This window comes from Aethalodelphis obliquidens, unplaced genomic scaffold (genome assembly GCF_003676395.1).
Source record: "Aethalodelphis obliquidens isolate GAN/ISIS:26980383/991018 unplaced genomic scaffold, ASM367639v1 scaffold13, whole genome shotgun sequence".
Classification (NCBI taxonomy): domain Eukaryota; kingdom Metazoa; phylum Chordata; class Mammalia; order Artiodactyla; family Delphinidae; genus Aethalodelphis; species Aethalodelphis obliquidens.
The window spans coordinates 4,980,625-4,992,228 of NW_020837957.1; the positions used below are offsets into that span (position 1 = coordinate 4,980,625).

Sequence of the window (11,604 nt, forward strand, 5' to 3'; positions counted from 1 at the left end):
CCAGTTCTTCCCTCTCCCACCCCTCTCCCCCTTGGCAACCACAAGTCTGTTCTCTATGTCTGTGAGTCTGTTTCTGTTTCACAGATAAGTTCTTTTGTGTCATATTTTAGAGTCCACATATAAGTGATATCATATGATATTTGCCTTTTTCTTTCTGACTTCACTTAGTATAATAATCTCTAGGTCTATTCATGTTGCTGCAAATGGCATTATTTCATTCTTTTTTATGGGTGAGTGGTATTCCATTGTATAGATATACCACATCTTCTTTATCCATTCATCTGTTGATGGACATTTAGGTTGTTTCCATGTCTTGGCTATTGTAGAGAGCGCTGCTATGAATATAGAGGTGCATGTATCTTTTCGAATTATAGTTTTGTCCAGATATATGCCCAGGAGTGGGATTGCTGGATCATATGGCAACTCTATTTTTAGTTTTTTGAGGAAGTTCAATACTGTTTTCCATAGTGGCTGCACCAATTTACATTCCCTCCAACAGTATAGGAGGGTTCCCTTTTCCTCACAACCTCTCCAGCATTTGTTATTTGTAGTCTTTTTAAAGATGGCCATTCTGACCGGTGTGAGGTGGTACCTCATTGTAGTTTTGATTTGCATTTCTCTTTTCTTTTAATTGAAGCATAGTTGATTTACAGTGCTGTGCCAATCTCTGCTGTAAAGTGACTCAGTTATACACATAGAGACATGATTTTTTTACATTCTTTCCCATTATGGTTTATCACAGGATATTGAATATAGTTCCCTGTGCTATACAGTAGCACCTTGTTGTTTATCCATCCTATATATAGTAGTTTACATCTGCTAATCCCAAACTCCCAGTTCTTCCCTCTCCCACCCGCCTCCCCCTTGGCAACCACCAGTCTTTCTCTACGTCTGTGAGTCTGTTTCTGTTTTGTAGATAGGTTCATTTGTGCCATATTTTAGATTCCACATTTAAGTGATATCATATGGTATTTGTCTTTCTCTCTCTGACTTACTTCACTTAGTATGATAATCTCTAGTTGCATCCATGTTGCTGCAAATGGTATTATTTTGGTTTTTTTACGGCTGAGTAGTATTCCATTGTAACATCATTCGCCATTGGGGAAATGCACATCAAAACCATAATGAGACACCATTTTATACCCACTAGATGGTTACACTAAGAAAGACAGATAGTATCAAGTGCTGACAAGGATGTGGAGAAATTAGAACCCTCATACACTGCTGCTGGGAATGTAAAATGATGCAGCCAATTTGGCAAACACTATGTCAGTTCCACAAAAGGTTAAACATAGAGTTACCATATGACCCAGCAATTCCACTCTTAGGTATATACCCAAGAGAAATAAAAACATATACTTGTACACAAATGTTCACAGCAGCATTATTTATAATAGTTAAAAAGTGGAGACAACACAAATGTCCATCGAGTGACAAATTGATAAAATGTCACATATCCATATAATAGAATATTATTTGGCAATGAAAAGGAATGAAGTATTGATACATGCTATAACATGGATGAGCCTTTAAAAATTATGCTAAGTGAGAGAAGACAGTCACAACAGACCATATATTGTATAATTCCACTTACATGAAACATCTAGAATTGGCAAATCTATAGAGACAGAAAGAGTGGATGCCTAAGACTGGGGTTGGGGTAGGGCTGGGGATGGGGAATGACTGCTAATGGCACAAGGTTTCTTCTTGGGGTAATAAAAATGTTCTCAAATTGATTATGGTGATGGTTGCACAATTCTGTGTATGCTAAATACCACTGAACTATATACTTTAAATGGGCAAATTTAAATTCATATGGTATGTGAATTACATCTTAATAAAACTGTTAAAAAACACATTTGTGTAAAGTATATAATAATAGAAGAAATGTTCATAAAATGTATGAATGATTTGAGATCGTGTTTTGTAAACTATAATTATAATTATTTGGAAAAGAGATAATAAGTTCTGACAAATTCTGGCAAGAGATGCACTAAAGTGTTAATGAAGGTTGCCTTTGGATTGTTGAATTATGGTTGATAGATTTTTCCCCCTTTGATGAGCAGGCCTTACTTTTATAATAGGTGGAAACTTTTTTAAAAAGAAATGAGGAGGCCTTATTTCCAAAACTGTCCTTGGGCATAATCCTTATGAAATATTGCCAAACACAAAGCAACTGAAGACAGTTTCAACTGTCATTCTTCAGAAAATAGTCTGATTGAGACCAAAATGACATTTTCCATGTTCCCTCCTACCTCCTGTTCTTCTACCCCTCCGGCCCATAAAAGAAAATCATTTAGAAAGTCCTGAGCCAGTGAAACCCGGAAATGTGCTGGCAGCCTCCTGCCCTGGAGTGGGGGGCAGACAACTGCTCTCCAGGGCTTCGGACAGTGAAAGTGGAGTGAGAGAGGCATATGTCTCAGCTGGGGACAGGAGTTACGGCCCGTGCCAGGTACAAGAGTTTTATTTATTCCTGGAGCACACACTCTGTGCTTATCTCTACTGAGGAAACCAGCTTTTCCTTCTCACCTCTAGAAAGGAGGAGCCAGCACTGGCTCACGTCCCTGGATGGGGTTACACTTCCCAGCTGGCCCCTCTCCAGGCAGCCAGTTGTCCGTCTCTATCTTAGAGGAACAGCTTTGACAAAGACCTTGGCCCTGTTTGGAAATTCCCTTTCCTTTGCTCTCCCAAACAAAATTAATTTGAAACGGTTGGGTTCATCTGACATTTTTTCCTATAAGGAACATGTGTTCATGTGAGGGGGGGTCTCCTAGAGACAGTCCCCAGGCTGTCTGCTTGGAGTCCACATCCCTCCCCAATGCTGGCGATCTGCAGTGCATTCAGAGGCATGCCTCTGGGATGGAGAGGGACCTGGGGGCCAGGTTTCTGGGAAATGGTTGAAAGATCTGGGGCTGCTCAGGATGTCGAAGAGAAAACTCAGGGAGATCCTGAGAGGTGTCTCAGTGAGCTGTTACCACGAGACAGGTTTATTCTGGAATAGCTCAGAGAAAAACTGAAACCAATGTGGAGAAGTTGCAAGGAGGAAAGTTGCCTTAACAGAAAGAATTTTAATAACTAGAATTTTCCAACAAGCAACAGCCTTTATAGTGGAGGAGATAAGTTTCATCCCAGGAAGTCTATATAACAAGTTTGTTCCTGACATCACCAACTTGTGAGAACAAAAAAATGTTTTCAACCATTATGTGGTGGTTATTATGGTGGCACTGTTCTAAGTACTTTACATATGTAATTCCTGGAATAGTCACAACAACCTTCTGAAGTAGTATATTATTATCTCCAATTTACAGATGAGGAAAAATAGGCTCAGAGAGGTTGAGTAACTTGCCCAGGGCCACACTGTGACTCAAACCCAGCTAGTCTGGCTCCGAAATCCATGCTCTTAACTACTATAGTGAGGGCACATTTATATGAATACCCCAAGATATAGCCCCTACATGTCGAATTATAGGAGTTTCTCCCCCTCACCCAGAGGTGCCTGGGTCATTTCCAGGAGTCCCCATGGAGTACCTACCTCCGCCTACAAACTAGTGCATGTGGTATGAGCACCTGTCATACACTGTGGCTTCCCTCTTGGTGACATCTTAGCTCTTGACACTATTTAGGCAGACTTGCTCCTGCCTCTGCCAACTATACTAATTGTTAGAACACCAATGTCTGTGCCAGTGTCTGCTTTCTCACAATGCGCTCTGGTCCTCGGGCTCAGCATCCCTGTGTGTACCAATGTATGTGCCAAGGGGGCTTCCTCACAATGCACCCTGGTCCCTCTGGCTCAGCATCCCCGTGTGTCACTGGGTCCTGAGAGCTGTGGAGAATGGTCCCACTTCTGTGCCACAGTTTGTCATTATGAGTCCCCAAGAAACACTACTTTTGGCCAGAGTCTTCTATCTCTCAACAACAAGATGTCTCTCTCAGCTTCTGGCCCTCATATTCTTGGTTATAGGGTTTCAGAGAAGTCCAACAGTTAGATTTGGGTCAAATTAATACAATATCCTGTCCCTCCCTGTCACCTTTACATCTCTCTCAATGGTCTCTGTCACCCGGACAAGCAAAATAAATAAAACTCTCTTTTCCCCCAGTCACAAAGCACAGAGCCTCCGTGCACCAGTTGAAGAGATACTCTGCAGAGATGCCACCTAGCTTCTCCCCAGGCCCTGCCTAGCCACAAAGGACCTGTGATACCTGTGAACAGAAGCAGAAAGGCTGTTGGTCAGGAGTGCAGGGGAAAGGGGTGCTGGACCAAGTTGGAGGCTGGAAAAAAATGGTAAGGTCTCGTCAATTCTAAAGTGTTAGAACCCTAAGTCCCAAATAGTTTGATAGAAATGGAGTTGTTCAGCCTGTTTCCTCAAGTAGCCCCACTGGGTTTGTTTGGGGAACAGTAAGCTGTGTTTCTAGGTCAAATTTTGAGCAGTTTCTGGATTCTACTTCATTTATGGAAGGTGAAGAGTAAAGTATCTGGCTATCTCATACAGCTCACCTTTAGGCAAGTGAGGAAACTGGCGTGGAGATTTACTGATGAGGAACAACTAATGGTTTATCCAATAAGCCCTTTCCTTCAGGGAGAATTACAGAGGTGAGCTTCCTGTGTTTGTACCCCAGTCTCTCTCATGCTCTAGGTAAATATAGCAAGGATTTATTTATTTATTTATTTATTTATTTATTTATTTATTTATATATTTTTTTGCTGCGTTGGGTCTTTGTTGCTGCGTGCGGGCTTTCTCTAGTTGCGGTGAGCTGGGGCTACTCTTCGTTCTGGTGCATGGGCTTCTCATTGTGGTGGCTTCTCTTGTTGCAGAGCATGGGCTCTAGGCATGCAGGCTTCAGTAGCTGCAGCACGCGGACTCAGTAGTTGTGGTTCACGGGCTCTGGAGCACAGGCTCAGTAGTTGTGGTGCACAGGCTTAGTTGCTCCGCGGCATGTGGGATTTTCCCGGACCAGGGATCAAACCCGTCTCCCCTGCATTGGCGGCAGATTCTTAACCACTGCTCCACCAGAGAAGTCCAGGATTTATTTAATTTTTTAACATCTCCACATTATCCAAGTGGCGTTCTTATTGTCTTTTATGGGTAATATGAAGGGTTTGGGACATTCAAATTCTCTGACGTTTCTGTTATAGCATTTGACTGAAAGAGGGGAGAGAAGAGTGAAGCATATGTCACTGTGGGTTATGGAGAAAGGGTGTGGTAGCCAGCCTCAACATTACCTTCAGTATTCCTTGCCCCCTAGTGTTCATGTCTTGCATAGTGTATGTTCCCATATTGAATCCATGTTTGTCTTTATGACAAATAACATATGGCAAAAGTGACAGTGTGTGACTTCCTAGGCTAGGTCATGACTTCCACCTTGGTCCCTTGGACTGTGTGCTCTGGGGGAAGTCAGCCACCATGTTGTGGAGGATACCCAAGCAGCCATGTGGAAGGGCCCATGTGGGGAAGAACTGAGGCCACCTGCCAAAGTTAGCACACACTTGTCAGCTACTTTTATTGAAAGTAGATTCTCCAGCCCCAGTAGAGCTCTCACATAACTGCAGCCCTGGTTGATATCTTGACTGCAACCTCAGAAGAGATTCTGAGCCAGAACTACCCAAATTTCTTCCTGACCTACAGAAACTGTCATAGATATTGATAATTTCAGCCACTAAGTTTTGAGATAATTTGTAGCACAGCACTTGATAACCCATGCAAAGAGCAAGTCTGATCATGTGAAGGGCTCCCTAGCATAAGCCCTGTGGGTTGGGCACCTTCATGCACTGTATCCTTGGGAAGCCAGAGGGCAGTTTCCTTGTTCTGTAGTCGGAGTTGGCCACCTAGGACCCATGGGCCAAATCCAGCCCTCCCCGGGCTGAGTCTGCCCACGTCATTTGTTTACATCTTATCTACGGCTGATTTCTTGCTACAGTGACAGAGCTGAGTAGTTGCAACAGACTGGATGGTTCACAAAGCTGAAAACAGTTTCTATTTAACCCTTTATAGAGAAAGCTTGCTGACCCCTGTTCTACAGGAATTTACAGTCGATAGCAAAATGTCTCTCTCACACATATACAGATCCACACGCTCTCCCCACACAAGAGCCTGAAGTGCATGCATGCTACTTCATCTGCCCACAGAGTCCTCTTTTCCTTCTTCGTCTGGCCAACTCCTACTCATCCTTCAAACTCAGTTGAGATGCCACCTCCTTCACTCAACCTTTACTTGGCAAAAGTCCTCCCCTCCTTTGAGGTTGGTTTATACATTACCTTCTTCCCTCATTCCCCCAACCCAAGCAAATTCTAACAGCAGTGTTTTCTTTAAGAATTCTAATCTCTTTAAGAGTTTAGAATTCTATTCTCTTTAAGAATTCTGATCAATCACATGATGGAGTTTTGTTCAGTGTCTTTCTCCCCCAGTGGGTATGAGCTCTTCAAGGGCACGGACTGTGTGATATTCATTTTATAACCTCAGAGTAGTATGCCTTTATTTATTCATCAGAAGTCCTTACTGAATGCTTATTTGCCAGATCATGGATGGCACCAGGATACATGGAGAAAGAGACTGAGTCCTTGCCCTCAGGTTGCTCTAGGAAGGAAGTGGAAGAACAAACTGGTAGTAGGATTCAATGTGATGGAGATGTGTGAAGCTGCGCTGTGAGCATATTTGCAATAACCATATAAACATATGCAAAAAATAATCGGTTTTCAACACTTTCATAGCATTTACTATGTGTCAGACACTGTACTAAGCACTTACGTATATTTTAATTTGTTTAATCTTTATACTACATGAGGCAAATATGTACTACAATTATTTCCATTTTATAGGATATAGAGACCCAGAGAAGTCAAGTAACACGCCCAGGGTCACCAAGCTAAAAATGTCAAATGAACTTCAGAGCAATTATTTAGTTGAATAGTTAAATTCCAAGTCTCAGTAACAATGCAAGTGTAAGGAATTGGGAAAATGCTGTTCTTTTGTCTCAGTACACTATGTGGATGGTTTCTGTCAAGCTGGAAATTCCTCCTCCAAAGGCTTTCTGACAATTTGTACTGCGGTTGGCATTTTATTTCTAGGAATTGCTTCTGGGAGATTCTGCTATTTTAATGATTGTGCAACCCTGGTTTTCTCAGTGAATTGTACCATTTGCCACTTGGAAGTCATTCGAGTTATCAGTTTTACTTTCTTAGGGCTCTGCAGGGAAAGAACACATTCAACAGAAAAGTTACTGCCCTGCCCCAAATGTATTTCAATGTTTTTTCTTGCCAAAGTCAATAGGACTATCCGTTGTCTACAGCTGGGGTGTGAGATGGGGCCTTGGGGCCTTCTCTCTGCCATCATTTGTCTCCAGCCATGATCTGAAGCTGTGGCTTAATTGGTTCAAACCTTGGATATCACTCAGTGGATTGTGAACAATGGCTAACGATGCTGGTTCTAGCTTAAAGAAAACCCTTGCCCCCAGTAGTATAAATCACTGAATCTATTCTATTTTTCTTTCTAGGACTGAAGACTTTGGAGCTCCAAAGCTGGTTACTTTTAAAAATATTTAAGTAGGTTTTTTGAACCACTCTGTTCAGGTCACGCTTCCGTGCTTGGTTCAGCCTTCCTCCCAGATGTGGGTGCTTTGTGATAAAGACTGGGGCTGGAGAGTGGGAGAAATCCTCTGCTGAGAACAGTGACAGGTGCGGAAAGCAGGTCTGTCCCCTATCCGAGCTCAGCGATTCCCTTCAAAGGGAAAGATGTAGGGTGAAGTGGTGAGGAATGGGTGTCAATGTGGGCAGGAGAGGGAAAGGCCAGTATATCCACTCATGTTTTTCATCATATTCACCAGCATTTGACAAGTCCTGATGGAATCAATTATGTGCCACACCTTGTTTACAGTCAGGTCCCGAAGTTTACAGTGGTGAATGAGACAGACATGATTCCTGCTCTCCTGAAGCAGTGAGGGAGATCAGAAAACAGATGAAAGATTTCTAAAAATCATTAAAATTTATGGTAAGTGCTAGTAGGAACTAAAGAGTGGGCTATTACAGAGAATAATCGAGAATGGGGGATGGGACGGGACATCTATTTCAAATGGAATTATCAGATAAAGGCCTCTCGGAGAATGTAAAGGATAGGACTTGAAGGATAAAGAAGCCCAGGGAGAATTCTGGGCAGAGGAAATGGATTGCGTGACGGCTCTAAAGCTGAAGTTGGCTCAGGCTAAAAGAAGCTAAGCTACTCTTGGGGGCCCTCCAGGCTTCCTGCCTGGACTGCTTTCTCCAGAAAGTGTCCGTCTGCCCTAGGCCCAGTGCTTCCCTTTGTTTCATCCAAACATGCTCCTGGTAAGAGCATGAGAGCCAGCTTTGCCAGGATCCACAATTCACTTGGGATCTCAGGTTCAGCTATAGCTCTGAGGCAGAGTAGCAGACATTCATCAAGAAAGGAATAGGCTTTGGGACTTGGGGTCCCTTCTCTTTTATTTTAAGGAGAGCAAACCTGGGTGAATCTTACTCTTACAAACTATTTAGGTTCAAATCCTGGCTCTGCCACCTGGAAGCTATAACTTTAGTCTGTTACTTAACTGCTTTGTGTCTCAGTATCCTCATCTGTAAAATGGGTCAAAAGGCAGCATCTGCCTCACAGGATTGTTATGAGAATTTAATAAGTTAATGTTAGCTAAGTGTTTAGATCAGTACCTGGCACTTAAACGTTCAACAATAGTGTTGCTGTTATTAATACTATTATCATACTTAAGCTTTTACACCCCACTGATGCCTTGTACGGCAGAGGAGGTGGTATTATGCATTCCCCTGGTCCTGGGCTTCCTAGAATCAAGGTATAGACTTAATTATATAACTCAATTCAGAAATCATTTTTATACCAGGCACTGTGTTGGACACTTTACTATACCATTTCCTTTGATCCTGCTAATAATCTTAAGAAGCATGTATTATTATCCCCGTTTTATAGATGCAGAAACTCAGGTTTAAAGAGATTAGCTAATTTACCCAACACCGTGAAGCTAATATGATTCCTAGGTCTGAGATTCTGACTCAGCAGGCCTGGCTAAGGCCTCAGAGTCTGCATTACAAGTACCTCTCCGAACCTTCCCAGTTCTTTTTTTTTTTTTTGATAAATTTATTTATTTTATTTATTTATTTTTGGCTGCATTGGGTCTTCGTTGCTGTGCTCGGTCTTTCTCTAGTTGCGGGGAGCGGGGGCTACTCTTTGTTGCGGTGCGCGGGCTTCTGACTGCGGTGGCTTCTCTTGTTGCAGAGCACTGGCTCTAGGCACACAGGCCCAGTAGTTGTGGCTCACGGGCTCTAGAGCACAGGCTCGGTAGTTGTGGCGCACGGGCTTAGTTGCTCCGCGGCATGTGGGATCTTCCCGGACCAGGGTTTGAACCCGTGTCCCCTGCATTGGCAGGCGGATTCTTAACCACTGCGCCACCAGGGAAGCCCCCAACCTTCCCAGTTCTGACGAGGGTGACCTCTTTATCGTACTTTGGAAAACTATGGCCTAGATGATCTCTAAAAATCCCTGAGGCTGCAATGTCTGTGAAGATGAGAAAGTCCATACATTCGAGTACACAGTTTAGTGGGGAAGGCAGTTTGAGGCTGATAATGTTTGTTTATAAGAGAATTAACTCAGGACATTTTTCTGACACAGTCATTGTCTAACAGGCACACTGGGACTGAAAAATGTGTCCCCCTCCGTCCCCCCCACCTTAAGTGTTTTGCATTATGTAATCCCTGTTCACAATTTCTCATCTACCTTTACAAAATAAAATAAAATAAAAATGCGCTGAAAACCAGAAGTCAAGTTTGGGGCAACTCACTTTGCAGTCAAGCTTGACTGAATTGAATAATTGAATAATCAATGTGCTTGATTATGGGGTTGTATTAGTTATTAGCAGTTACATAACAAATTACTCCCAAACTTAATGGCTTAAAGCAACAAATATTTATTATCCCACAGTTTCTGTGGGTCAGGAATTCCAAAGCGACTCACCTGGGTGGCCGCACTCAAGGTGTTGCTGGGGCCGCAGTCACCTGCAGACTTGACTGGACTGAAGGGCTCTCCTGCAAGGCAGCTCATTCATACGGCTCTTGGCGGGAGGAAGCACAATGCGTTTTATGAGCTGGGCTTCAAAGTGTCACACTGTCCCTTCTGTTTGGTCCGTTTCTTAGAAGAGAATCACCAAGTTCAGCCCCCACCACACACACAAGAAGAGATTTAGTCTTCATCTCTTGAAGAAGAGAATATCACAGAACTTGTGGACGTATTTCAAAACCACCATAGGAGCACTACCCATACCTCCCTGGGTGTTTTCTGTTATATACAAGCTTTGGAGCAGTCTAATGTCTGCTTTAGTCTTTTATGTACTGAGGAATTCAATAAAGAATCCTAAATAATTATGAATTGCTTTTGACACCAAGAGTTTTGGATGAAGGGTTATGTTTCTATAGTATCATGATAAGCTTGCAGTATGTTTTTTTTCAGTTTAAATAAGGTAAAGAAATCCAGAGTGTTTTGAAATATTTTCAAGCTAGAAGGAACCTCACGGATTATCCAGTAACCAGAGTTTAGTCTCATTTCCCTTACTCTACAGATGAGTAACTTGAGACTCAGAGAGGAAAAAAAAAGTGTTTGCTAAGAACATACATACTGTGTTTCAGACACTGCTAAGTGCTATAGATATATCATTTCATTAAATTCTCCCAGCTTTCTTGATGAGGAAAATAAGGATCAGAGAGGCAAGTAGCATGTCCCTAGATTAGACATCTAGTGTGTTTTGGAGACAGGGCTAAAACCCGTATCTCCCAAATGCCAGCCAGAGCCCTGCACATGTAACACCCTCTCTCATGACCCCATGGGATGTGACAGCAGGCTGGTAAGGCCTAGGTACCATATCCCTGGAGGATCAAGATGAAGGGTTTTCTCTCCAAACATCCAGGGTTCTCTTTAGTCTCTACATCTCACCTGACTTCTGCTTCCCGAGCTAATGTCCAACCTGAGAGTCTCCTCTGGAAACCAGACAAGAACCACAGAAGTTACAGAAGAAGTGACCCCATGCCTGTTGCCTCACCCTCAGACTGGGTTTCTGAACTTCAAGCTCGGTAGGTGCTGCTGAGCTGTGAGGGGGTAAGTTCCCACCTTGGGATAGATTCTAAGGGTACCTCAGATACATGTCATGTTCTCACTCTCATCTAAGAACAGGGCCTCATCCCCAGGGGACCATGGCTGGAGATGGCTTTCCCAACTGCTGTCAGCTTTAAATTCTATGAAGGATATGCCAATCATTAGGTATCTAAGTTAAAAAGTCATAATAACAGTAGTTGTAGTGATAAATCAGGATTCTTTTAGTGATACATGTTAGAAAATCCAATCCAAATGACATAATCTAAAGGAATATTAACTGAAAAGTGCAGACATAGAGTTGATTTCAGGTGTGGCATGATGAAGACAACAAAATATTCCAGAAGCACTCGGTTTCTCTTTCATCCCTTAACTCTGCTTACTACGTTGATTCCATTCTCAGACTATCTGATCTGGTCCCTGAACTAATCACTATCACCAGAAGAATGTAATGTTCTCATTGGCCAGGCCTGGGTCACATGATACTCCTGGA

General features: G+C 42.8%; 1 long non-coding RNA gene across 1 annotated transcript; it reads left to right on the top strand.

Annotated features, from left to right (window-relative positions):
• Positions 1 to 3,344: 3,344 nt before the first annotated feature.
• Positions 3,345 to 9,130, top strand: LOC113624340 (uncharacterized). The gene is made up of 2 exons (XR_003434308.1): positions 3,345 to 4,282; positions 7,489 to 9,130. It is a non-coding gene; the product is annotated as an uncharacterized LOC113624340 (long non-coding RNA).
• Positions 9,131 to 11,604: the final 2,474 nt, after the last annotated feature.